The sequence below is a fragment of the Varroa destructor genome, unplaced genomic scaffold (assembly GCF_002443255.2).
Source record: "Varroa destructor unplaced genomic scaffold, Vdes_3.0 BEIS01000006.1, whole genome shotgun sequence".
Taxonomy (NCBI): domain Eukaryota; kingdom Metazoa; phylum Arthropoda; class Arachnida; order Mesostigmata; family Varroidae; genus Varroa; species Varroa destructor.
Genome location: NW_019211459.1, coordinates 18,220,114 through 18,244,478, shown reverse-complemented (window position 1 = coordinate 18,244,478; position 24,365 = coordinate 18,220,114). Strand labels below are relative to the sequence as shown.

Here is a 24,365-nt window from a genome sequence, read left to right as displayed (position 1 = left end):
AGGCTTGCAAAGTCGAAAAAGCCATCGTTGTGTCTTAGTTTGGGGGTAGAAACAATAGAACGATAGAGTACGACTGAGAGAGATGAAATGGGCTGGGTAAATTGCGGTACTGGTTGCGGTGGCGACTTGGTTCGAAAATCGCAGTTTGTCGAAGCAGCAGTTTCGAAACCCGTCCGGTTGTTGTTTTCGGCGCTACAAAGTTTCTTCGTCAACTGTCTTCGTTGTCATTTGGCATGGCGGTCACTTCTGTTTGAAATGATGATGGGCGACCGTCGTTCTGTTTCTTTATGCTTCCTGGTTTACTAGATACGCATATGGATGTGCTAGGAATAGGCAGCGGTGTTGTAACATACACTCAGTCGCCGGCCAGTAAACGACGATTGTCCGAACATCACCAGGCCCCAATGGGTGATATGACAAAACAAAACTGTGTGCCATAGACGGACGCGGGCCATTCTGGTCGGTAACGATCTGCGATTCGCGCATATATTGCTCCCGCTGCCCGTTGGCGTTAGCTAGCACCAGCTGCCGTTGCTTCTGAACAAAAAAATTCCCCGCTGTTGATAACTAGCGAAGTTTCTATTGCTGGCTTTCGCACAGCTCACGCTCTTTATATATCGCTGTTGCGGCGAGTACTATCCCAACGAAAATAAACTTCGGTCGGCAGCTATTTCCTTATTGTAATATAATGTAACATACTTGGACGGATGTTGCACGTATCAAGCTGGCATTCACAGATAACGATCGAGTGACTTGGCATTTCTATTATTTTGTGTCCATGAAAGAAGAATTATGCTGTATATTATCTTCTGCTTCGGTGGCGTTTAATTCCCACAGCAAATAAAACGATAAAGCCGTGAAAGCTATTAGGTGATGCGTCGTCGACGCGTTAACAGACGTTTTTTTTATACGCTGAATACGATTTCGGGAGTTAACCGTAACATTGGCACGACGCCACTGCATAAAAGTCGACACACACAATCATGCGTATCTCGAATATTTAGGCAGCGTTTCGGAGATCACGTAAAGCGCGAACTAAAATATCTCAACCATAAGTTATAAGAAACCATGTAACCGTTTTTGCGTTGAACTTAAAATAGCGCAAACATGATCATTTATGTAAATATGAACAGAACGACCTATAGCAAAATGGCCGCAACCAATTCAGTAGTGACGCAAAACGAATTGACATTAACTAAGTTTACTGTTGGGCAAATAAACGTCCCAGCTGCCCGCTTTTCGTCTCGATCTGATCATCTACCAGAGCGTACGTCCTGTAGTAGGTTTGCACAGAGACGTTTCTTGTGTTAGGGCATCTAAGCGACGTTCAGTTTGAAGGTGTCGTGATGTATCGCTTAACTTGATGATATGATCCTTTCGATGGTTAGCCGAGAGGTCAGAGTAAGGGTTTTGTCTTCTGTTTTTGGTTTTTGTTCCTATTAACTTACAACGTTCGCTACTTACGGCCGTTGTTACCGTTATTGCTGCTATTGGCACTATTGGATTGCTGATGGTTATAGAATGGGAGGAAATTTCGGGTATTGGTTTGGATAGACGGCAGAGGCGGTAACGGCAGTTTGTCCTTTCGCTGTGTCCCTGTATCGACCGGGTAGTAGACCTGCGGACCGACAAACATATAGCAGCAGTCGTAGCACACCATCACACTATTGTATGTTTCGTTTTGCTGCCGCGCGTCGTCCGCTATAAATCATTCGGCTCGATTCGCGCGCTACGATAACGGCAGACGCGGTTGTGATAACGCATCATAGATATAGCAAAGAACAGCCTATCATACAGAAGCAGAGTGAAGCGTAATATTAAAGTGTAGCTTTACTATATACCAACTTAAATCAATTTCGCTCAGTTGAGCCAGCTAAACCTCCCTGCTTCCACCCCTCCCTTCCTCCCGCCCCCCGCTCCCCCGCTAATAACAACAGCAACGATGCCCATCGCCACCAGCAGCAACAATTCCGAAGATGGCCTTACCCGAAAAAAACAGAAGTTTGTCAGTGAGTGCTGCCCGATACCACGCCGCCGTGGTATTGCGTTTCCGACAAAGGTCTGCGATCGTTCCTCCTGCCACAGCCAATGTCGTTATGAACGTCAAACGAGCGCTAGACAAATCGACTGTTCGATTCCGTTCTGCCACAATCGCCGCTGCCGCCGCAATCAGTTTCAAACTTTCATCCCCGTAGTGGCTGGAGGCGAAATCGGAAGACAGCAAAAGAGAGTAAAAGCTTCCAAAAAAAACTTCTGTCATAGCAGAAGTGGACAGACAACACGTTTTACTGGATAAGCAGTAATTTTCCTTTGCCAATAATTAGAAGCAGTATCAACTATGAAATGGTTGCCTAGCTATAAAAACATGCTCAATTATATGTGCATATAATTGCCGGCGTAAAGAATAACGGACCAACGAATATAATAAAATATCTGCTGTTTATTAACATATTGCGCTTAAAAACTATTTGCCAGTATATCCGCAATGAGGTCCAAATATTAGCACACGACCGTGTTCGCTTGCCATCCAGAGGGGGGGAGGGGGGAGAGGGGTGACGCTGGGCTGATCAAGTGAACGCTATCGCTAAGAGGGGTCACTCGTTGACATGGTGGAGGTAACGGCTATATTTGAGTGGCCGTGTTTTTTACATCTATTTTCCTTGTTTCTATTTGCTATCATATATTATGAACCAGCTGACTGTTGTTTATTGAAAAATAACGCAATCCGTTAGGTGCAATAAACAACTCGTCTAAAACACACAGTACCTTATCACAGCGGTGGCGTCCCGTTGACATCAGGACGGATTTTACGAGGCTGGACAATATGCGACGACGGAATTAATGTCATGACACACGCCGCATGGGAGGTGTTAATTGAATGCAGCGTCAAAAAAATGATTTTTTAACTTTGATATTGAACGAATAGTCGTATGACAATCAGTCGGCCATTAGACGCTTCGTTCAGAATTAAACGGTGCCCGATGTTCTGTTTTCATGCAGAGATGTAGGATCTGGCGTACAGGAGTAACCTTGGCAAATTTACCGTGTGGTGTACACGAAGACAACCATTGACACGGCAAGTCAGTGGACCAACTCCTGCTAAGTTAACAAAATTGGACATCGGGCGCGTAGGACGCGTCGATGCTTGCAGCCGTGCATGCCAACTCTAAAAGTCAACATATCATACTAATTTATGATGTCGACACCCTGTTATTAGTTGAACTTTTTATCTGTTACTCTTAAAATTATATTAGAACGTTTTGTAATATTTATCAACGTTATTGTTCTCGTTTCCGTGGTCGGTGCTGGCTTTTCTTTTTGTTTTCATTGACGATTGAATTATCTATGGCTCATCACCGCACTATTAGCAAGCTGTGAGCGCTGAAGAGTCTGCAATTTGTGGTTTATGGTCGACAAAGGCTGAAGGCTCGAAGTCGTTGAACGAACAACAGGCAATAGACTGGCGTGCTACAGAGTACGTATCGGCTGTTTTAATTCAGTGGCCCCTTGACACTCGGATTCTGCGAGTCGAAGCTGTGTGAAACACGCACTGATCGACCTGCCTCTGACGTCGCCGGAGTCGATAGAACCAAGACAGCGAAAAACGGAAAAAAAATAACCTGTGCCGTTAATCCTAGGAAACGATAGGCAGCCTAAGGAATCTCAGATGTTGCACCCCCAAAGAAACGATGGCTATTACCGATGACTGTCTCTTTTCAGTTGATCCTCCAGCCCAAAGTCTGTGCGTTTTCTTCATTCTCTTTCTCCCAGAACACAGCCACATAATGTTGGTGTTTCAGTTGCCATCACGTTGGCCGTTACGCCTTTGGCTGACTGAAGGTTTCGCTACACTTTTAGTAACCGTTAAAACCGCCTCTCTGCTCGAGGATCACCCGAAAAGAAGCAGCTTGCGGTCGAACCAGGTCTACGGACATAACTCTGGCTTGCTCCCAGTTTGACCTGGGTTTGCGCAGAACGGCTAAGGATAGTACCGACATAGCCGGACAGAGAGCTGGGCCGTCGAACTTCAATCTGTAATCTTCCCATAACACAGACCCTACGGACTTGGGCTCCTCGTGCTCCACGATACCCGGCGGCCATGCTATGTGCCGTCATTGCCTTCGAACAAGTTTGCCTCAAATGGAGTCATTCGATATGTCCATGCAAACGTTACGCTTACCATATCCTTTTGCACATCATAGCAGCAACAGAAAACTGGTTCAGCAGAGCACAGACCGAGTAACCGGTGTAGCATAGTATATAGTTGGTTCATGGTCAGCGAAAATAGCTTTTGCCGTGTCCCCTGCAAACCTGCCGGCTTCCTTCTTTTGTTAAAAGCAAAGCATACATACGTCTCAGGAACGTATCTCGTTCGGTTTATCAACGATGTCGTCGCCATCGCTCTATCTATCAACCATTCCTTCGTATCTATGCCCGTATGTCGGTTTACTGTACATTCCTATATATATACGAGTTATATGTGTGAATAATACACCTTATATGTCTGCTGTGATCTGTGTTCAGCAATGCACCGGCAGCTGTGTCAGTGCGCATTCATACGAAAAGGCACTATGTACATTACTACTGTTACAGGTATTGTCCGCTTATCTTCAGGGTCTACCTATTGAAGTAGGCTAAAGGAGCCTATCCTGGAAGGAGGGTGTATAAAAGCTAAGCGGGAGCATGATCGGGCTGAAACGAAGAAGGTCTGGATGAGTTACCCTGTCCTAATTCTTGCTTCCTCGCAGTTCTCTTAGTTTTTTCTATTCTTTTCATCGTACTCTTGTTTCTGTTGTTCGTGTTCTCTATCGGCTCAGTGTAAATACCTTGGTTTTTAGGATAGGACCCGTCTGTAGTAGCTATTGGCATGATCCTGCTGCGAGGGTGTCGCTTTGACTGAGCCAACCGCGTGTGATGGAATCGAAGATCTATTCGAACAGCAGCCAAACAACACGCACTCGTTTGTATACGACAAAGGCGCTTGTTTTAGAGAAGGTTCGTTCGCCAACCAATCGTCAGCTTTGCTCATCATTTGTTGCTCGAACAGTTCAGCGGCCATAGCTATCGCTTCGGCCAACAAAACCGTCGGCAGCTCTGAGCAGAACCTTGTGCCGTTGGCGCTGCCATGCGCGCCTGCTACAACCGTCATGCCATCGTCCATAGTGTTATGTTGATCGGGGATCCTGCGTTGTGCCTCGCTTGACTCGGTTCGCCCCTTTCCCAAAAACTCTTGGGAGAGAATGGTACATCGAACATACGCAGGGAGGAAGAGAGAGAGGCTCGAAGCCACCTTTCGATGTAGTTAGCGCAGAGGTAGCTGGTTCGCAGCCAATACTGAAGTTCTGACGGATGAGGGAATAACAGTGAGGCTTTAGCAGGTTCAACCGTACGCCAATCCGATTTTAGCCGCAAATAGTTCGTACGAACCCGGCAAGGCAGAAGGACTGCCCTTGGTCGGCAGAGGCACCTGGCCAACATCGAAGCGACGCAGCTTCGCCAGCGTTTGACTGGTGTTGCGCGAAGAGAGGAAGGCAGCAGGGACTATACATATATATTGAGGTTCGTACTGGGGCTGTCAGCATTCGCGCAACTGGCTGGTGGCTGGCTGACCACTCCCTCTCGTAGCTTCGCAGATGACGCAGCCGCGTACATAAAACAAGCCAGAGCTAGAAATATCTGTTTACATTAGATTTCATACCATTTTAGAAGAAGTGGCTGCACAGCCTAACTGATATGATCGGTCAACGTAAGCTCCTGGGACCACTCTTACAGCGGCATGCCAATAGCGATATAACATGTACTTAATACTTGCAAATATTTTCAGATTAAACAGCGCTCGAACGTGAGTGCTTTTTTCCCGTAATGTTTGCCAAAATCTGACTTGGTTCATGCCGTGAGGCAGAGAGACAATACAATGCAAACCCTCAAACGGCACAATGACAAAAGTAATATATACGTAATATAATAGTGTTCAATATATATCGTTGGATCATCGACCCAGTGAAGTCTATGAATTTGGCACATTGTTTTTTATAATTGCTTTGAAGACCAATTTACAGTTGCAAGAATTATATATATATATATATAATAACTTCCTAAGCAAAAATCTCCAATGTTCCTCTCTGTTTACGCATAAGCCATAGTTGGCGTCACATATTAGCTTTACTGAAGGAATGTTTATAATAGGACGGTGACGCGTTGTTGGGCCGGGAGAGGTAGCAGCAGAAATAGTGAGATCTTCACTGTACATGATACGTCTAACCGCCGCCGCCGTCTAAGACGACGCTACGACAGGTATTCGCACAAGTCAGCCGTCAACGCCAAAGAGTCGCGCACCGCCACATTACCTTCAGCTTCTCTTCTATGCTAGCATAATACACCAGAAGGGCCTGGTAGGCTATAGCTACAATGGGGGAAGAGGCTAGATGAGGAGACTCCAAAGGAAACGCTACCAGACGAAGAAACTGTGTGAGAGTTTTCTTTATAAATGTTCTGTTGTGTGGGCATAGTATTGCTGTCGCTGGCTGCTACTCTGTTACAGAGGCATTTAGGTAGAAACTGTGAGTTACTGGGCCTCTTGCCTTCGCTGATGAGAGCCACTACCACCTTCAAGTGTTCGGCCAGACACGTTTTATATATATATATATATATATGGTAGTAATGTGTCAGCGTATGCGATAAAAGCTTCGCTTGTCTTCCATATGCGTGTATATTATAATCTTGCGACAACAATGTGTGGAACTGCTATTTCGTCAGCTTTTTGAGCTGCTCTTGCCGCCGCCAGCGCCGCCGTTCTACCTGATGTGATAATAATAACAGTGAGATCGTAATCCATCTGAGACGAGCCCTGAATATATAATTGCAGCCCTATTTATCTAATGAGAAATAGCTATGTGTCGCGATTTGATACTTTATCTGCGACTGTTTAACTGCCGAGGTCGATAGGTGGCTGTCAGCTATGAGAACTGCCATTAAACCCGCTGCGCATTTTGCAAGGCCTTTGCCTTCATTGACAGATCAACGCGTGAGGACGTAAAAAACGTCGCCATCATTTTATACCTGTATAATAGATATAAATACAGTTTATGAATATATCTGCATGCTGATGTAGAATAACAATTATGATAAGCATTGAAAAGAAGCACATGAGTAGCTCTTTTTCTCTGTACCCTCTAATAGTTTTAGACGACTTAAAAGCCATTTTTGAAGAGGGATGAAAATTCAACATATCAAACGAAAATCCAATAGTGAAATACTGGAAGGTAACATCACGGTAATCGGTTGAGACGTTGAATAATACTGCATAGCTCGCTAATCTCGCTTAAGGTAGATGTCAAAGACCTATAATCGCACTATTATTACTTTTATATGGGTACGTAGAATCAGAGAACCATCGAGAATAGCTCCAAGGCCTATTCAGTTCTGGGCCTTTTACGATTAGTCGCAATCGCTACGAGGTGTCCATCCCTGTAACATTTCTCATTCAAGACCACCTTTGTTCGATCTGCTCAATGGCTGCCTATTATATTAACAGGTTATGAAGCAAAATTCTGGCAAGGGAATGGCTCAGGGCAATTGTCCGCGACCAGAAAAGACGACGAGTCTGTGAAGCCAACTGTGACACGTTAGAAAGTAACTGTTATAAACCACAATTGCGGTCTCACTTGCCGCTCGCTTCAGGTACTGACCTAAGGACCCCAACAGTGAGACCTGTTAGAGCCGGCTAGCTGGAACTCCTCTCGTTTCTCCTAGGAGGTTTTAATAGCATATCTATTCTGCATATCTCATTTTTCGTATTCATCTAGAAATGGGTGAATCTAAAACGTGAACATTACTTTAAACAAAAGGCAGAAACGTAATAAAACATTTTTTTCGACCTTCAGTAAGACTTGGCTAAGACTAGTTAACCTTGAAGCAAATGACGATTTTTTTAAAAATATTATTATTATTATTAACGATTACCTGCTTTGTCTACTCTGTTAATTTACGCGCTATCGCCAACAAATGTGATCGAGTTTGTCCTTTGATCGAACGTCGTGCGCCTCTCCGTTGAAATTGATGTGCTAAAGTATGAATACGTAAATATGCCCGCTCCCATCACTAGTCATCAGCCTCATGTGGTACGGTCTCAACACGGCCCCTTTTCCACCGAGGCATGCGCTACGATCCACATAGTACTACAACCTCCGAGTGCAATTTCCAGCGTGCGAGGACTCTCTCGAAGTGATTCACCGAATGTCTGTCTATATGTGCGTGCGCTATATTGCATATGCCATATATATCGACATTCACAAGGGGACGGACACCTTCGTCCGGCGCCTGGGGTACATTTTACCGTGGAACGCTTTCTGCACAGCGACGCGAACTATACAGCGGTCGTAGTTTTAGCAGCAGTAAAGTTTAGCCCACTTTCTCAGCTACAGTCCTGCTATAATCCCCGAATTCCCCACTTTGGGGACGCGCTTTGCTCAGCTTCGTCTAATGGATGTAACGCAAGGCACCGGGTAAGGAAGTAACAACGAACGAACGCTAGACGAAGGAAGACTGCGGCTGTACTCGTGGTGCAGCTACCGCTGCTGCTACTGCTGATTCTCGACGACTTAGCACTGCGTTGTGCTACAACGGCAGTGCCAGGGGGATGCAACGCCCCCCAGCAGTTGCGGCCAGCCTTACGAGTAATAGCGATGGCAGCAGCTTCGCCAGGCGTAATGCGTTATCGCTACATCAAAGTTTGACAGTAGCGCCGTGCGGCAAATATTCAAATGCTGGTCTGCCGTGTTCGGTAGGTCGGCCGGACTCGACCACCGCGGCCACATTGCCCTTGCAACCGCCTCTGGATCAGGAGGCCTGGCTCTGGACTTAAAGGCGCGCCACAAAATTGTGCTCTGCGTCTGGACTTTGGCCTGCTGCTGATGCTGCTATCGGTTGATGCAACGGCTCAGGCAGTAGCCTCCTGCAGGAACAGCGGAACCGCTCGGACTAGTAATGGTACTAGCGGGATGCAGGAAAAGCCAGCCAGGAAACAGGAGAACGGGGAAAGGAGGACGAAGTGGGTGAGACCGAGCGAGAGGATCATGGCCGCGTTGAATATACGTGGCTGTATAACGTATATATACATTATCCTGGTCTCGCGGACAGTCATACGACGTTGGGCCGGGAACGCCTCACGGCACCGTAAACATGAAAAAATTACGAATAATTATTTACTATCTATTATCTTTAATGCTGTTAGTGGTATGAGCATACATACTAATGAAGTCTGTAGTATACCCATAGAGGCCGTATATGTTAGTTGAAAGAAGGGCTTGTTTTTAAAACAGCGATATCGTTTCTATAACAATTGCTTCAATCTATATGATTACATTTCATTGGTTATTGTTGCGTACGTAATGTATGTACGTACAGTGAGTGCGGCTAATCTGTGTGTTCATTAAAATTAAAATTAATTGTGGGTTAGAACATGTCCGCTTTGCGGTGGTGGCCACAGCGGATACAAAAATCAATTTCACATGAGATGGACATCACTCTAATTTCAATTTAGTAATGAATTACTGAAGTCAACCGTAGCAAAATCATCACCCGCGAAGCTACGATGCAGTGATTGTTGTTGCTGGCATTGTTCCCGCTAGTTGCAGCGTAACAGGAAACGTTCGATTATAGATTATATAAATTTAGCTATAGACGCGAGCAATCTGGCGGGGTCGACCACAAAAGAGGCCAAGCGACTTTAGCTGGCGTCCTCAGCCGTTAGCCAAGCCATCCTTTGTCGTCGTCGCCACCGTTCACGAGGGCCACTGGTGGACAGAGTGGGAGTATCCGGCACTTGAAGCTTTTATTTGTTATTTAACAAGGGTTGGCAACGGGGGACTAGCAAACTTGATGACCCCTGGTATCTACAAGGCTGACGTAGGCCGAGGCTCGAAGCTGTCTTCTGCCGTCTCGCTAGCCGTGATACTGGAGTGATTTTTTTTAGTCAATCGCGTTTACCCGATTGCCCATCATTTATATCTGGTGGTTTGCCAACAAGGTTCAGTGTCCGCGACTATCGGAGAAGGTTAAGCTAAGAATATAGAATTAATGAGAATGTTAGATCTACTACTATAATATACTAGATATCATTGGCTGTTGATTGTTTTCGAAAGTAATGTCTGTTTCGTGTTGAAGTTGTATGATGTCTGACTTATACCGCACTGAAAGCTGCAAACTACCCCGTTAACTAACGTGATTCAAAACGTAATATTGCTTTGTGATTCAATTTCTAGACAATGTAAACTTACAGAACAATTGTTGTTTCATCAGCCTTCTCTACATTTCGACTCAATGACAAGCACTTTTACTCTTCTTAAATTAGTCGTGCACACGATGATAACTAGACCTTCGAATCTACCGTTTGTTCAATGACAGGTTGTTGTTGTTGTCTGCAAGCGACTTCGTTGATTCGAACAAAAAAAGAAAAAGAGAACTGTGCTCTGCAAGTAGAATACAAGACTACTCGAGCTCCGGAGTTCTCTCTCTACTTTCGCCTGTTGTGCACGTTGTTGCTCTCTGTCACTTCCGCATTACTCATTATCCGCATTACACTTAGCTCGAATGAGAGACTTCAATTTGGGTCTGGGTTTGACCACAGCAGAACGTGTCGGTAGTAACGTGCCGTCGTGCCAGCCAGCCAGTCAGCAGCTTGCCCGTTGCTCGAGCAGATGTTGGTCGTTTCCAGACCCCCATGTGCTCTCCTTGTCGTCCTTTTGGTCACAGCCTTCCCTGGGTCCGCTGCCCGTGCCATGACGCTACTCGCTTTTACTGCTGTTGCTGTATCGTTTCCCGTTCACAGCGCAGCATTGTCGTAGTAGAGAGAGAAAAGAAAAAGGAGTGACGATGATGGCGGCGATGATATCGTGGAAGGCATTCATGTTTTCTTCTGTTCCCCTGCTTCTTGACCCCGGCGCTTTGAATGAAGCGATAGCTAGCGGAGCTTCCTTTGAGTGGTTCCTTTTGCTTTCTCCGACGGCTGGCGACGCGTTTACGCAACGCGATTGCAAATGCTCGTTCAGAGAGAGGGAGAGACGATGGCTGCATTTGTTGGTGGTTGTTTTGGCGTCATTGCAGTCACCACGACTAACTATAATCACGGTTATGGTCGATTGCTGCCTCTGCTGCTACTGCTAGCGAAGTTGGTCGCCAGTCGAAGTGCGCCTGAAGAATACTCGTCGTCTTCCGAGAAAAGAGAGGAAAAAGGTTTATTCCACGCGTCAACGCGATATTATTTGAATCAGCAGCCTAAAGGGACGGTAAACATTTAAATGTCTGGTCTTTCATTCCTGTCTGTCTAAGCGTCGACCAACAAACAAGCTTTCTTTGGTACTATGCATAAACGGGCAGGACGTTCAGGGCATTTATATGCTGCCACCCATAGGTCGCCATTGCGTTACGTATAGGAACTATTATTTTAACAATTTATGTTATTCAATAGTTCGCTACGCGAACGATGCGATATGAAAGTATACTGCGCTATCCATGGTCACAGAAAAAAAAATTAGCAAAGCACCAATACAACTGTAGAATTTCTAAAAAGTATACCCAGCTTTTAACACGTGTCAGTGGTAGGCGATCAGCCCAAAAAAGTAAACAACGGGTCGTTACGAGGGCGAACCACATGATGGGAACTGTATGCTAATAATGGAGATCGAGACTGTGGCCTGTTTATGATAGAAGTACTTTTTAGGTATCTTGAAGTATCCCTTATAAAAAAACCCGTTTCTCACCGATTTTATCTTTTCATCGGAAATTTCGCCAAGAAAGCGATGTATAAAACTACTCTCCACATGAGCAATTCGGTCCTATCGATATGATAAGCTGACCTACTTCTTGTATTTACTGCAACCGTATCTTTGAGAGATTTCCATTGGTTTGACCTGATAAATTTTTGTTGAGTCAGCGTCATCAAGCGACGAGAAGCTGCCTTCAAGTCAAAGCGGCGCAAGGTCTTCTAACGAGGACAAGAACTTGAGCAATGTATTGAGATGCTCATTTGCGTTCTATATAGATTTTATATTGACACAGTTGTAAACAGCAATCAACGCCAAGGTCATATTCAATGTGATGGGCCGACTGTACGTTATGTATTTACCATTAACCATTGTTATTCCCGCAATTTCGTTTAACTCGCTATAATTAGATGATCTGAAATAGCTGAAGTTGGGGCAATACGGACGGGGATGTTTACTCCCTCGATGCGGACGGATTCTTTTTACTATTCAACAATAACATTTATCCTGGGCGAAGCAGTGCGCAGCGAAACCTGAGCTGTCGGATCTGAACGGCAGTGGAAGAGCGAGAGAACGTGGGGAGCAAAGAGTATCCCATTGCATATAAATCGCTTAGGAAAAAGAGAAAAAGGCCAAAAGGCGCCCTGCATGAGTCTGAGGAACATAGGACTTTTCCTATTCTCTTTTGTTCCTCACACATTTGGAGCGAACGAAATTCAGCGCGGCCGTTACTCTTGCCGCTGCTGGTGCTACTGTTAAGAGCATATGGCGCCGGCACCCCTGCAGTGCAGGCTTACAAATACAGTTTGAGAGACTTTCTTCCTAAAGAGGTTTGCAGCCTGAAAATGGTTATTCCGTTTCCGACAACTTGGCGTACGGGTGTCACCGACGGCCACTGCCGAGGCCGTGGTGTATTATACGGCGACATAAGAGACTGGCAGTAGCAAGCGATGTGTTGGCAGTCTAGTTTAGTGGATTTGATTCGAAAAACGGTCCCTAAATCAGATGGCGATCAGTGGAGATCTATAATATCGGTAGCTGCTACGAATCCGCGGCCGGCCGCTACATTGGCCGTTAGTCACTCAGCCACGGAAGGTGTGGGCAACGAGTGCTGCAAACACATAGCGCGTCAAGACTGGCAAGGTCGATTGAGATTACGGTTGCCTATTCTAATCCCGCTGCCTGGGAGTCTTTAGGAAGAGAAAGAGAGAGATTGGACCACGCCCACTACTCAAGTGGGCAAACAGGGGGCTGATTCGCTCCGAGTGCTCATAGACTCAGTCTCTCAAATTGGCATTCGAAGAGATTCGCTTGCAAACGGAGTGGTTTGCCCGAACTTGTCTTCTGTGGCCTATTTTGCCTCCGCTCCATAAGTAGTTTGCTCCAGTTCTCGTTCTGTCCAGACTGGCTCGTCAGCAGCGATTGTAGTCTTAAAAGCTTAGCCCTCACTGAGGCTACTGCCGCGGCTTCATGTCACCGTCAGCTTTTGTAGGCAGCCAAAGCAGCGCATGCGGTCGTCTTTGCACCACCAGCTCTATCAAATAGAGACAGTTAGAAAACTCGGAAAACATAAGAAAAGAATTCGAAGGAAATAGGAGGGTGCCTACACATGGCCCTTACGCTGAGTAGCTTTAAAAGTTGCACCAGGCTTTTCAGATAAGGCGACGGTTTTCCGAGACACACACGACAGTTTGATCGAGACTACGAGCAAGTCAAGGAAAGCCTAACGCCATTGTCTACAAAAAAGAGCTTATTCCAGCCGTCGCAATAGTTACACAGTCACCGTTTGGGGCATGTATGTTATTACTTACTATTGGACGTGTTCGTGTTTAACCATACGATGTTTACGTGATGTTCCTTTTGAAACACGTATCTAATGTAGCGTATGTATTGATGTTGGCGATGCTTGTCCCCCTATCCACCAATGATCGCGGTCGTTGGCATCACAGGCAAAGGCTTGGCCACAATTGCCTGTAGGTTAATATGGATCAAATATATTGTATTCATTACTGAAAATATATTAATCTTAGCACCTACCTATTAATTATACATTTGAAAGTAGTGCGACTTGTGTTAGCTTACTGGCTATTTATAATTCATGGCTCAATTTTTCCATCTCGACGCTGTGGTTACATGTACACATCGGTCCATACTAGCGAAGTCTTGCGCTCATATTAACTAAACCGTAAGCACACTCATACACAGCTAATGGTGATTGCAAAGCCTCGACTCTTTGGGCTCTGAAGCTAGCAGGTATGCGATGTATTGTCGCGCATCGCTAACGAGGCCCGAGCTGGACGCCTCGGCCGAATCTAGCCAACCCCAATCCAACCAGCCGCGCAATAAGCTCTCCAGCTCTCAGAAGCCTCTTATAAGACTGCTCTCAGAATGCACTGCAGCAGGCTACAGTCAGACCCGAGCGTAGCTGATAGCCCGTGCACACACAAACCCGCGCGTCAGTTGAAATATCGCTAACACAAGAAGGAGAGCAATAGACGCTCAAATTGGGCGAAAACCCATTGGTAGTGAGGCATTTTCCCCTCACCCGGTCGTCTGTTCGCTCGGTCGTTTACTCGCTTTCAAGCAGGCAGCAGCGGGACCGGTCGAACTGAACTTCGTTTTCACCGTACTCCGGCAACGGCTGCCGCCCCTGAGAAAGCGGGCAGACACGGCGAGTAGAAAGAGTGTGGATTTGTAAGAAAACAGAGAGAGGGAACTGGGCAGAGAACTACATGCAGTCAAGGCAGGGTTGCAGAAGTTGCACCCTTCATTCAGTAATGCCTTTTTTCTTTTGCTCTGCCGGTGGCTGCGTTGCTGGCGACTTTTTAGAGGGCTCGTCACGCGTTCTGCCTGCAGGCGGGGACCGTCTAGGCCACAGGCGTTGTTGTTGTCGTCCCTGCTGCTGCTGTTGTTGTTGTTGTCATCCCCGTTATTGCCAGTGCAGTCTAAACCGGAGTCTTGAACCAAGAGGGCGGCCCCCTCAATGGCTGCTTCGCGAAAGTCCCTCGTTTTTGTTCGGATCCGTTGAAACCATTATGGGGTGATCGTAGTCCGTAGACTAAGGAGCTCAAGCAACGATCTGTTCAAGCTCGAATGAGTATGGGCGTCAGCAGTGGCTATGAAGGCGAGGCCACCTTCGTTTCACAGGGCAGAGGTTGCCTTTCTCCTCTTCTTTGTGGGTAATTGTAGACCCTCTATTCGATAATGTGGGGGAGAACTTGGGGTCATTGTTTGCTTCCATGCGTCTGTACGCCCCCGGAAGTAAGTATTTTATTGTACTCTGTATGTCCGTATGTGTGCGGCGGTCGCATCGTTGTTAAATTGTAAGGCCAATCCCAGCAAACATACAGATGCCCGAACCACACTCTGCATGTCAGCGTCTTGTTCATCATGAATATGTTAACTATAATTATAGAGGAAAAAATTTTGTGAAGGAAGGGGGCCGAATTTTGAAAAAGCTTATTTCTTAATGCTCCGTTGAGTCCGTTGGTCTTCATGCATAAGTTCCTCTGAAAGATATCATTTTGCAAATAGGTTTATTTTGTATACTTTTCTTCTTTATAAATATTTTTTCTATAGATCTACAACCTGTACAATTGCTATTTTGTGTTAATTAGATGTTACTGGACGCATACGGTACATTACGGGCCATTACGATATCATAGGGGCACAAGGCACAGGAAAAGTAAAGGACCACAGTTGAGGACGTAATAGTGTAACGCAGCTCGTCTTTTCTCCCCCTTATTTGTTTTCTCTATTTTACAGCCTACGGTCTGGCTTGATTCTTCATTCCTCACTGCGAGATTCCGCTGCGTTCTCACTACTCGCTACCATGTCTTTATCCTTCTTTAACATGGTAACATCCGCGGCCTACTCACTCGAGGATTGGATAGAATAGCCAGTTAAAGACGTTCGTCCTAGTCAGTATCACAGGGATGTGACCGAAAAGTGTCGAATGTGCAGTCATCAGTTTTTCCTTCACATTATTGGGCACGTTCGTTTTCCTTCTCTCGTTTTAGTTACTGTTGTTAATTTTGTCCTGGCGAGCATCGGCGCTTGCACGCCATGCAACAGAGAGAAGGTTTTACTTCAACAGATGGATACAAAGTTCGTTGAGATCCACTGGCTTGTTGAGTGGCTAGAAGTCCCTGTGGAACTATAGTGCTCAGCTGCCTGTTTCGCTGTCTCGTTTGGGGAACCAACGTACTTTAAGCATAAGAAGGTCTGTTGTGGGCTTTAGCATCGCTTTATGTTCTGCTATCAGAAGGGATTGTGCATAGAAGATCTGTCTTCGTCTGAGGCTTCACCTGAAAGAAAAAGGGAGCAAAGGCGGATGGGATATCTTGCAAATATGACGGGTTCGACCACAACAGCGACAACGACAGGTATTGTTGGATTCGAATCTATATCAAATAAAACAAATAGAGCCAACCGCGAGGTGAAGACTTTTTTATTTATATAATATCGATGTGTGCACAGTGTGCGTACCACGTATCAGTAAAAACATCCGTAAGAACATGCACAGACATTCGCTGCATTATCCCCGTGCTATACAATGCAATGTACAGTTAAGGGTCGACGTATTACAGTTTGTTGGTAAATATAATTGCGAGCTATGTGCATCTGGATGTACATATGTACATGTATGTGCTGTGAATCTACTCGAACACGCATAAATGCAACGGTATACAATAGAAGGCAGCGCCTATAGATGCTGGACTATACGAACATTGGCCAAGGATAATTAAGGTAAACGAGAAGCAGATAGAATATTGTTTCCTCGTTCGTAAGTGTCTTGAGAAACAGCTATCCGTTTGGGCTACTTATAGAACATAATGGGTATAGGCTTATCTGCCATTTTTGATACTAGAACGAAGCGTGTTCTATCTAGAACAGAACAGCAGACTCGTCATGGTCTATAACAGTGTTTTCCACAGTTCAAACGAATGAGCTATTACCCAATGTGTTTGCATTGGATGAACCGCCATGACGATCAAAGATTTTTTTTTTGGCTCCAAGTCGACTGGATAGATTAGTACGAGTTTTCGTACGAAATACGAGGAAAACTTGTCTCAAGTAAACCGAAGAATACTCAATAGGAATTATATAGTGGCATAAGCATTTTTGATATGTCCGGATTTTCGATAGACAAGTCAAAGACCGTTTTAGAAAAGGAAATATCAATTGTGAATTGGACTATCCAGATAAGTTTCAGTAGTTAGTGTCTTTGAGACTTGCACCCTTTGAGCGTTATAAGTCCGTGTATTTCTGGGACTTTTGATTTGTCACCAGCCCAAAATCTAACCCTGCTGCCGTTTTTTGTATGTAGCACATTTAAACGACACTTCGCTAGTTTACACCTAAGAATCTAGCTTGACACTTGGTTAATATTAAAATTAAAAGGTTAGTTGCGATTTAAAAGATGACGTTTAAAAGATCAGAAATGGTACCTTGAGCACATGTGAAAACCGTTGGTAAAATATCTACTTTTATTTAAATAGAGTCTCGGAAACGAAGCATGAAAAATGCCCGCATCTTTTATTTATCTTGCCACTGCTTCAAAGTAAAAATAAAGTATCTTCAAGTTATATTTTACTAATTGTATGTTCCTACTAAGTTCACTATCTGTGTCGAACGATACTCTTGAATACGTTTTCGCTCAGTGACCTCGTTTGTGCTTCTTAGCCGAATAGGAGATGCGGTAGCGCGATTGGTCGAAAAGAAATGTCTAGTATTAGAATTTAAGAAGGCATTCCGAATTGAAGGAATAGCGTCCGTGTAGGCCGATGCGTCTAGTTAGAATGAAGGCCATTTCGATAGCTAGCTGAATGGCGGGAGTTGCGCCATAGAGCCGTTGTAGCAATCCGATAATAGTCTGAGATGATGAACGGAAGAAGGAACGTCAACGTAGTAAGTTTAGTCTCTCTAGATTGGACGCTATTCATCAGCGGATATCCATGATTGACTCGAATAATGGCACAGCACTGTTAAGCAGCAGCAGCAGCAACAGCACAAAATCGGTTTTAGGCACACGCAAAGCCCACAATAGTTGAGGACACATTTATGTAGTATAGGCGTATGCTTACTCCTGCATAGCGTCGTAATGAATTTGTCGATATATGTGTGTTCATTGATGGCGTATGTCGCCCCTAAGGATACCGGTGTATGTATATCGTCCCCTCTATGAAAGAGCAACCAGTAATGCCGCGATAATATGTTGAGGTATTAGGTCATTGTTATTCACGCTGGCGGCTGGCCATCTGGCCTGTCAGTAACGGCGTCTCTGCTGATGCACCTTTGCGACTCTCTTCACTGGTGTTCTCGCCTCAAGTCGGTTTGGTACCTACGTAGGCCTAAATAATGGTAGATGGATCATTACGCACTACGAGGTGTTTCAACGCGCATGCGAACGCGGTTCGTTGTTCGAACAATTCTATCTACGGGAATTCTACAACAGGGCCATCGATACCGGGACCCAGCAAGATGTCAAATGACGATTGTATGCACAGGTACCCGATCGCACTTATTCAGCGACATCCAGGGAAAGGCATACGGGAACTTGATGGGCCAGAAAAGCATGATCTTTACTACCACTATAATCGTACTCTGTTCGCACCGCTTGTGTGCATTTTCCGACCGTTTGTTTACGCCATTTTCGTTGCTTCAAAGTTCACTGGAGGAAAAGCTTCTGCTTCGAGGCACATCAACGCGTATAGTATTATTAGGCTTGAATGCTATATTAACATATAAATATCAAAGTGGATACAAAAAACATACGAACATGCTCTGAAGGACACCTCCACTCAGCTACGAGTCTTTGTGATAGCACTAGTCGCCCCCCTACAGCTTGGTGATAAATCAGTTTCCTTCACTCTCTGTGGCAGCAGCTCGAGTTACAGTCTTGCAGTAGATAGGAAATGGGCAATACCGGACCTGGTCGCAACTCATAAAGAACCCAAAAGAGGCGTCGCTGATCTTTGCGATGCTACTACTATCTTAGATTTAACATGACGACATGTATCGCCAAGGATTTCCGGCGGTAGAGTTCCGACGATCTAGCGTCCCACAGTGTAGCACAGTAAATATGGCCAATAGCGTCACGCTAGAAAACACAGTGCGTGGTTTCAGCATAGGCAGTGGTAGCCAGTAGCTGTTCTTGTCTATTCTGCAGGAGAACAAAGATGAAGTGACGGAACTCAAATGACAACATAGTATATAAGGCAGCAGCTGCACGGTCTGTGCTTCGACTATGTCTATAAACACATCTACCCTGTTCTGTTCTCACCCCAAACATTGTCTACTTTATCCTTGGCGGTGGTTTACTGCAATAGGATAGCGGCCAACACGAACCGAGCAAGCCGTCACCGGGTTCCAAAGATGTTTATCCACTGCGTCTTGTATTCCCAATCGGCTGTCTATCCGTGCTGGGCAATAGAATCAATTTGAAATTCAGGACAGGATCCTTCATTAATATTACGCAGCTATTTTCGTTGTTGCCGCTTGTGATTCCGTTTCTTGTTAGCCATACTATAGCACGCATGTTTATTTTCTATAGCACAGAGGTAGAAAGGGGCATTCGAGTAGGTTGAGAGGGTTCCGGTGGGTTGGCTGTCTGTATGTCCTTGTCCTGTTCTGCTAGTTGTCGAGGCGGTCCCATCGGGTATGGAGTACAGCTAGACCGCCAAAAGAGGGTCGGGCAATCCCTATCATCGTCCGTCCCGTTGCGAGAAACACTCAATGAATCAATGAAAAAATTGAAGTTGACGCTAAATTCTTGTTGAACGCGGGGTAAACAAATGACGAAGACTGGACCGTGGATTGGCAAAATCGGGCGAGCTTACGCGGGTGGGCTTACGCGGGGTAAGGCAATACGAAGAGTGGCTAAAACTACGAAACGAGCAACCTAAGTCATACTCTTCGAAACCAAACGATCGCCACGTCGTGTTAGGAACGGAGGACATGTGGAACGGTATCTAGCGCCTGATCGCAGGTCAAGAGACGCCATTACTCGAGAAATGATCGTACACAGACTGAAACGGGGAGAAACATCGAGCTGGAAATCTTACGAGGAGCACTAGCGCACGACCACCATTCACCAGTCACAGCTATTCGGATCGCTATTTGTCTTGTGATGTCGCGCTGTTTCTGCTGAATCTGTTGGTGTCAGCCGCGGAATCGGCAAACGCGTCTGATGAACGCTCGCACAACTGGCCCACCAGCACAACAACATATTACCATTGGCGTAGTCATTGCCAAACCTCTTATGCCCACTCATTCGGCTAAACACTATCCAAGAGCATGAATGCCTCTTCTCAGATGTGCGGGTCATTTTATGGAACAAATATGCCTCTTTTCGAAGTAGCAGCAACCGAAGCTCTAGTGGTGATCGCAGAATAACTTATGGCTTCGAAGACAAGCTAATTCCGTATTCAGCCAAAGCTTGTCTTATGTACCCAAAAGACGAGATGAACGTAGTTCGAGGTTCGAGATCGGTGACGAGTTAGCCGCGTCCGTCGGTTGTCACAGAACACCCCGTAAAACCCTCCCTATAGGCAAATAGACAGAGGGTCGCTACGCCGAGCTGGTCGGCGATACTTTCAAGCTGAATGAACGCCGTGAACGTGGCGCCTTTTGTGCCTATAATCTGCAGACGAAAAAGACGGTCACAGTGCCAAAGAGCTGGGTGGCAATAACAAATCAGTTATGTCCCAGGGCGACAGTAAAAATACAACGACATTCCTACGGCATGACTGCTGCTACAATTATCTGAAATCATTGTAGCGTCGAGACCGTGGAAGGCCGGAACGTTCGACTAGTTCTTCTATGTTTTCGCTGATCGCTTCCCTCTCTCGTTTCCTATTACGTTTCTATCATTCAAATGTCTCGTCTGTTTAATGCTTACAATCCGCTGAGCATTTTGATGAGCATTTCTCCAGCTCGAATTAAAAGTGACGCGGTCGAACAAAAGTTGAAATGAAAGTGACAGCAGCCATAACTGCTATTGAGGCCGTAGAGTCAGCTGGCAGCATTTCCGTGCCACTATCACCAGCACAGCCCCTACTTTCGCTGCCAGCATTGTTGTCGTTGCTACGAGATCTTCCATTCCCTCCCGTGTGGCCTTAACTACGGCTTTGGGCAACGAGTTGTTGGCTGGCAAGGCAGGCACAAAGGCAAGCATGCTGTTCGCGGACGAACCGCTAGGCCAGCTGCATTCGCCAGTGCTGATCGGAGAATGTGTCCAACGTAGCGTCAACGAAAGCCCATGCAACGGCAGCGAGGCCGGCCTGCCTAAAACTGTTTAATGCTGGCTGAGTCCTGTATGGCCTGACGAACGGCAGTAGAACTCATATCCTTGGATTGCATGTGCCGTTCAGCGAAGCTGGCCTGCTCTACTGCCTGCCTTTATGTGAATGCGTTGGCGCGTGTGCCTATTGGTCTAGGCATCATCACTGGCCGCTGTTTTATTCCTGTCTGCGTTTCCTTTGCCTGCTCAGTTATGGTTGACACTTGCAATCAGTGTGTCTGTGTGTGTGTGTGCCTGTGTGTGTGTGTGTGTGTGTGAATGTGTGAGTACACGTACGTGCACGAATGTGGCGGGCGTGCAGACGGGCAGGCAGCAGTTGCTTTTGCAGTCGCCGTGTTTCGCATTACGCCGTCGCCACGATGAATCCGGACTGTTTCTTCTGCGAGAGACGAGCGACAGGCGACGCCGTCGGCAGCTCCGACAGTTGCAGCAGCAGCAGCAGCGAACTCAGCTGTTCGTCTGTGAGTTGCGTCTTGCAGATGCCGTCCACGCCCCCGTCGCCGCTGGCAAACAGGAACGGCAGAATCCAAACGACGAAAGTCATAGCCGAGGGGGCCACCGAACGAAGCAGCTTCATTCTCGTCAGCAGGCGATCAGAGCTAGGGTAGAATGCTGTGTGCACTGCTGCTGTCAAGTATGTGTGCAGGCAAAATCAGGCCGAATAAGCGACCCCCTGAGCAAGCGAGCGAGCCACCCAGCCACCGACAGCCACCGAGTCAAAGTCTCCCCACTTGGATTCGCTCATTGTAGACAGTTCAACGATACATGCATGCCGAGACTACGCATTCGCTCTGGCTCGCGTAAGCAGTCTTAGTTACTCGGGCAGCCCCAAGGGCTCTTTTCTGACTTTCACAGAACCTGTTTGAGCAATGGTAGTCTATTCTGTTTCATTGCGTTTTCGGTCTGGTCACGAGTGAAGACAGCTCTGAAGGTATATAACCCAAGGTTATCGTTGCCGCTGCCATTGAAGTCATATTGATACTCCAACAAGCGATCGACGAAAAAAACCCGCAACCGACAAATATCACCTAAAATAGCATGTCTATTTAACTTCCTGTAACTAAGCATGGGTGTCCTTTAAAGTTTATTAAGGGCAGGACATATTCAAATTCTAGTACTCGATACGTGTTTCTAATATTCTGTTGTATCCATATCAATTGCATATTAATATAGTTTGATAATATAGTTGTATCACAATGTGCAGCGCGTACTGCACACCAAATTATGTTTCTAATAAATAATAAGTAAATAATTTTATAATTATGGCCCGCTGATGGATAAAATTAATCACTACAATTCTGACGGAAATTTGCAGTCACTTTTTTTGATCTAATAAAACATTTTCGTTTGACTACAAACAGAGTGCCTATGTTCGTATTTCTAGTATAGGATATAAAAAGCCTTCACAATGGCCTGATTGCTGTCTCCTATTCCAAAGCACTTCAAATTCGATAAGCCATTTTCTTTAGAAATGGAAACTGTTGGAGGAACTAAAGCACTGGTGGACCCAAAAGGGGTATAGACGCAGAGAGGCCGTCTATGCCCCCCGTTCGGAAGATTGCCGTCGGCTTCAGCACTTTCGGGCCGCCTCACCTATGGGACAACTTCACCTTTCCGCATCAGAACCCTATCTGTTTTTATTCCTCACCAATACCTTCGTGTTTTCTCCTTCTCCTTTTCATTCTAAGAGTCCACTTACGTTGGAAACTCATCCTTTTTTCCTTCTGTCCATGCCCGCTCACCAAAACCCCAAAACCTAGGCTGAGAAAGCCCAGTTCGCCAACGGGCTCTCAGTAAAGTGTGCACTGAATGAAGCTTATTTTATCTGTAGTCTTCTTTCTCTGTTCCTTCTTCATCTTCTACCCCCAACAAATGCCTGTACGCGCTAGCTCAGTACCTTCATATCTGCCCGGACCTGACCCTGTCACCTACTCTAGTCCCCTGAGCGACTACTACAACCACTGTTATACGATGGATACGAGGCTGTCGTAGCGTACGGGCCGGGATGCGTGAGTTCCAAAGCAATACGGCGGAGGCGGTGATGGTGGCCGTAATATGGGGTTCAAAAGCGCATAGAATATGTGGTCTCGGTTTGAATCTTTCGGCCTACCAGGCCGGTGGGTGGGTCGGCGGACTTTCTCCGGCAATGCTAACTTTGCCCTTCACATCTTTTCCCTTCCGTATCTTCCTGTCTCCGCTGGAGGCAGTGCAAAGAAATAGGGAACAGAAAGCAGAGACATCTGAGCAGCGGCAGGGACCGCATGACCCACATAGGCGGCGAGCGACAGGCATAGATTGCATGCACGTCCAGCAGACCGTGTTGCTCAAGCCAATGCAAAGGCCCTACTGCACAACGCAGTTTAGTTATAGTAATACCGCTGCAGAAGCATTGCAAGCTTGCCCAGTGAGAAGGAGATTGACGTACATACAAATATGCACGCAGACACGCATACAAAATCATTGGCACGGGTGAAGATAGTCAAAGCGTCGAATAACATATCGAAGCAGGCACAATCTGCTGCAGCCAGACCGGGGCAAGGTTAGGACTTGTGACTTGTTGATTCCATTCACGACAACTGTTGCACGTCCGTTTCCATTAGTCGATGTTGCTGTCATGGCAGTGCACCACCGTCGTTCAGATTCTTCGATTCGCTGGTTTTCCCGTTATTCTGTACCGTGTTCCTGATTTTGCTTCCTGTGCGCTCTCTCTCTCTCTCTCTCTCTGCTCCTGAGTTTTAAAAAAATTCAAGAAGAACGACTGTCACCTAGGTAAAACCATAAGGCCAATATGGCTGATGTATTCTATGCTTACGTACGTGAACAAATGTGTCTGTGTGCGGTACAGGACCTTCGCTCTTTTGCCTACTGCTGCTGTTACTGCTGTTCTTGTTGCTGTCTGTTGGGCCGTGTACTAGCTTGTTTGCCTTATTGTTTTGTAACGCAGTTGAACTGTGTTGTGCATAAACGAACATTCACGTGCATGTACGTGCGTGTACGTACACTATTGAGAGCTGTTGGTACTACTGACAGCGCCGCTCTCTATTTGGAACAGTATGAAAGTAGGATCGCTTAGTTGAGTACGTAAATTGCAATAGACGATATGGGCACGAATAAATGGCGATTTAGCGAACACGTGAATAGAAGACTATCATTCTCTCATAGACGCATCATTGTAACGAAAACCGAACAGAAGAAAGATGCTAGAAGTCGCTGGAATGCATGCTATTACAGTTGCCATACGTTAAATAGCGTTTTCCCATTGTTGAAACAAGGGTACATTTCTGCTGACGTGCAGGTAA

General features: G+C 46.0%; 1 protein-coding gene and 2 long non-coding RNA genes across 6 annotated transcripts in view; 1 reads left to right on the top strand and 2 right to left on the bottom strand.

Annotated features, from left to right (window-relative positions):
• Positions 1-24,365, top strand: part of Eph (Eph receptor tyrosine kinase) — a 328,008-nt gene that overhangs the window by 42,898 nt on the left and 260,745 nt on the right. The window lies entirely within an intron of this gene.
• The window catches only part of LOC147754943 (uncharacterized), a 98,317-nt gene that overhangs the window by 33,576 nt on the left and 40,376 nt on the right, over positions 1-24,365 (bottom strand). The window lies entirely within an intron of this gene.
• LOC147754944 (uncharacterized) lies at positions 11,069-14,833 on the bottom strand. Its single transcript, XR_015330324.1, has 3 exons — positions 13,845-14,833; positions 13,574-13,733; positions 11,069-11,208 (listed from the first exon to the last, which is right to left on the bottom strand). It is a non-coding gene; the product is annotated as an uncharacterized LOC147754944 (long non-coding RNA).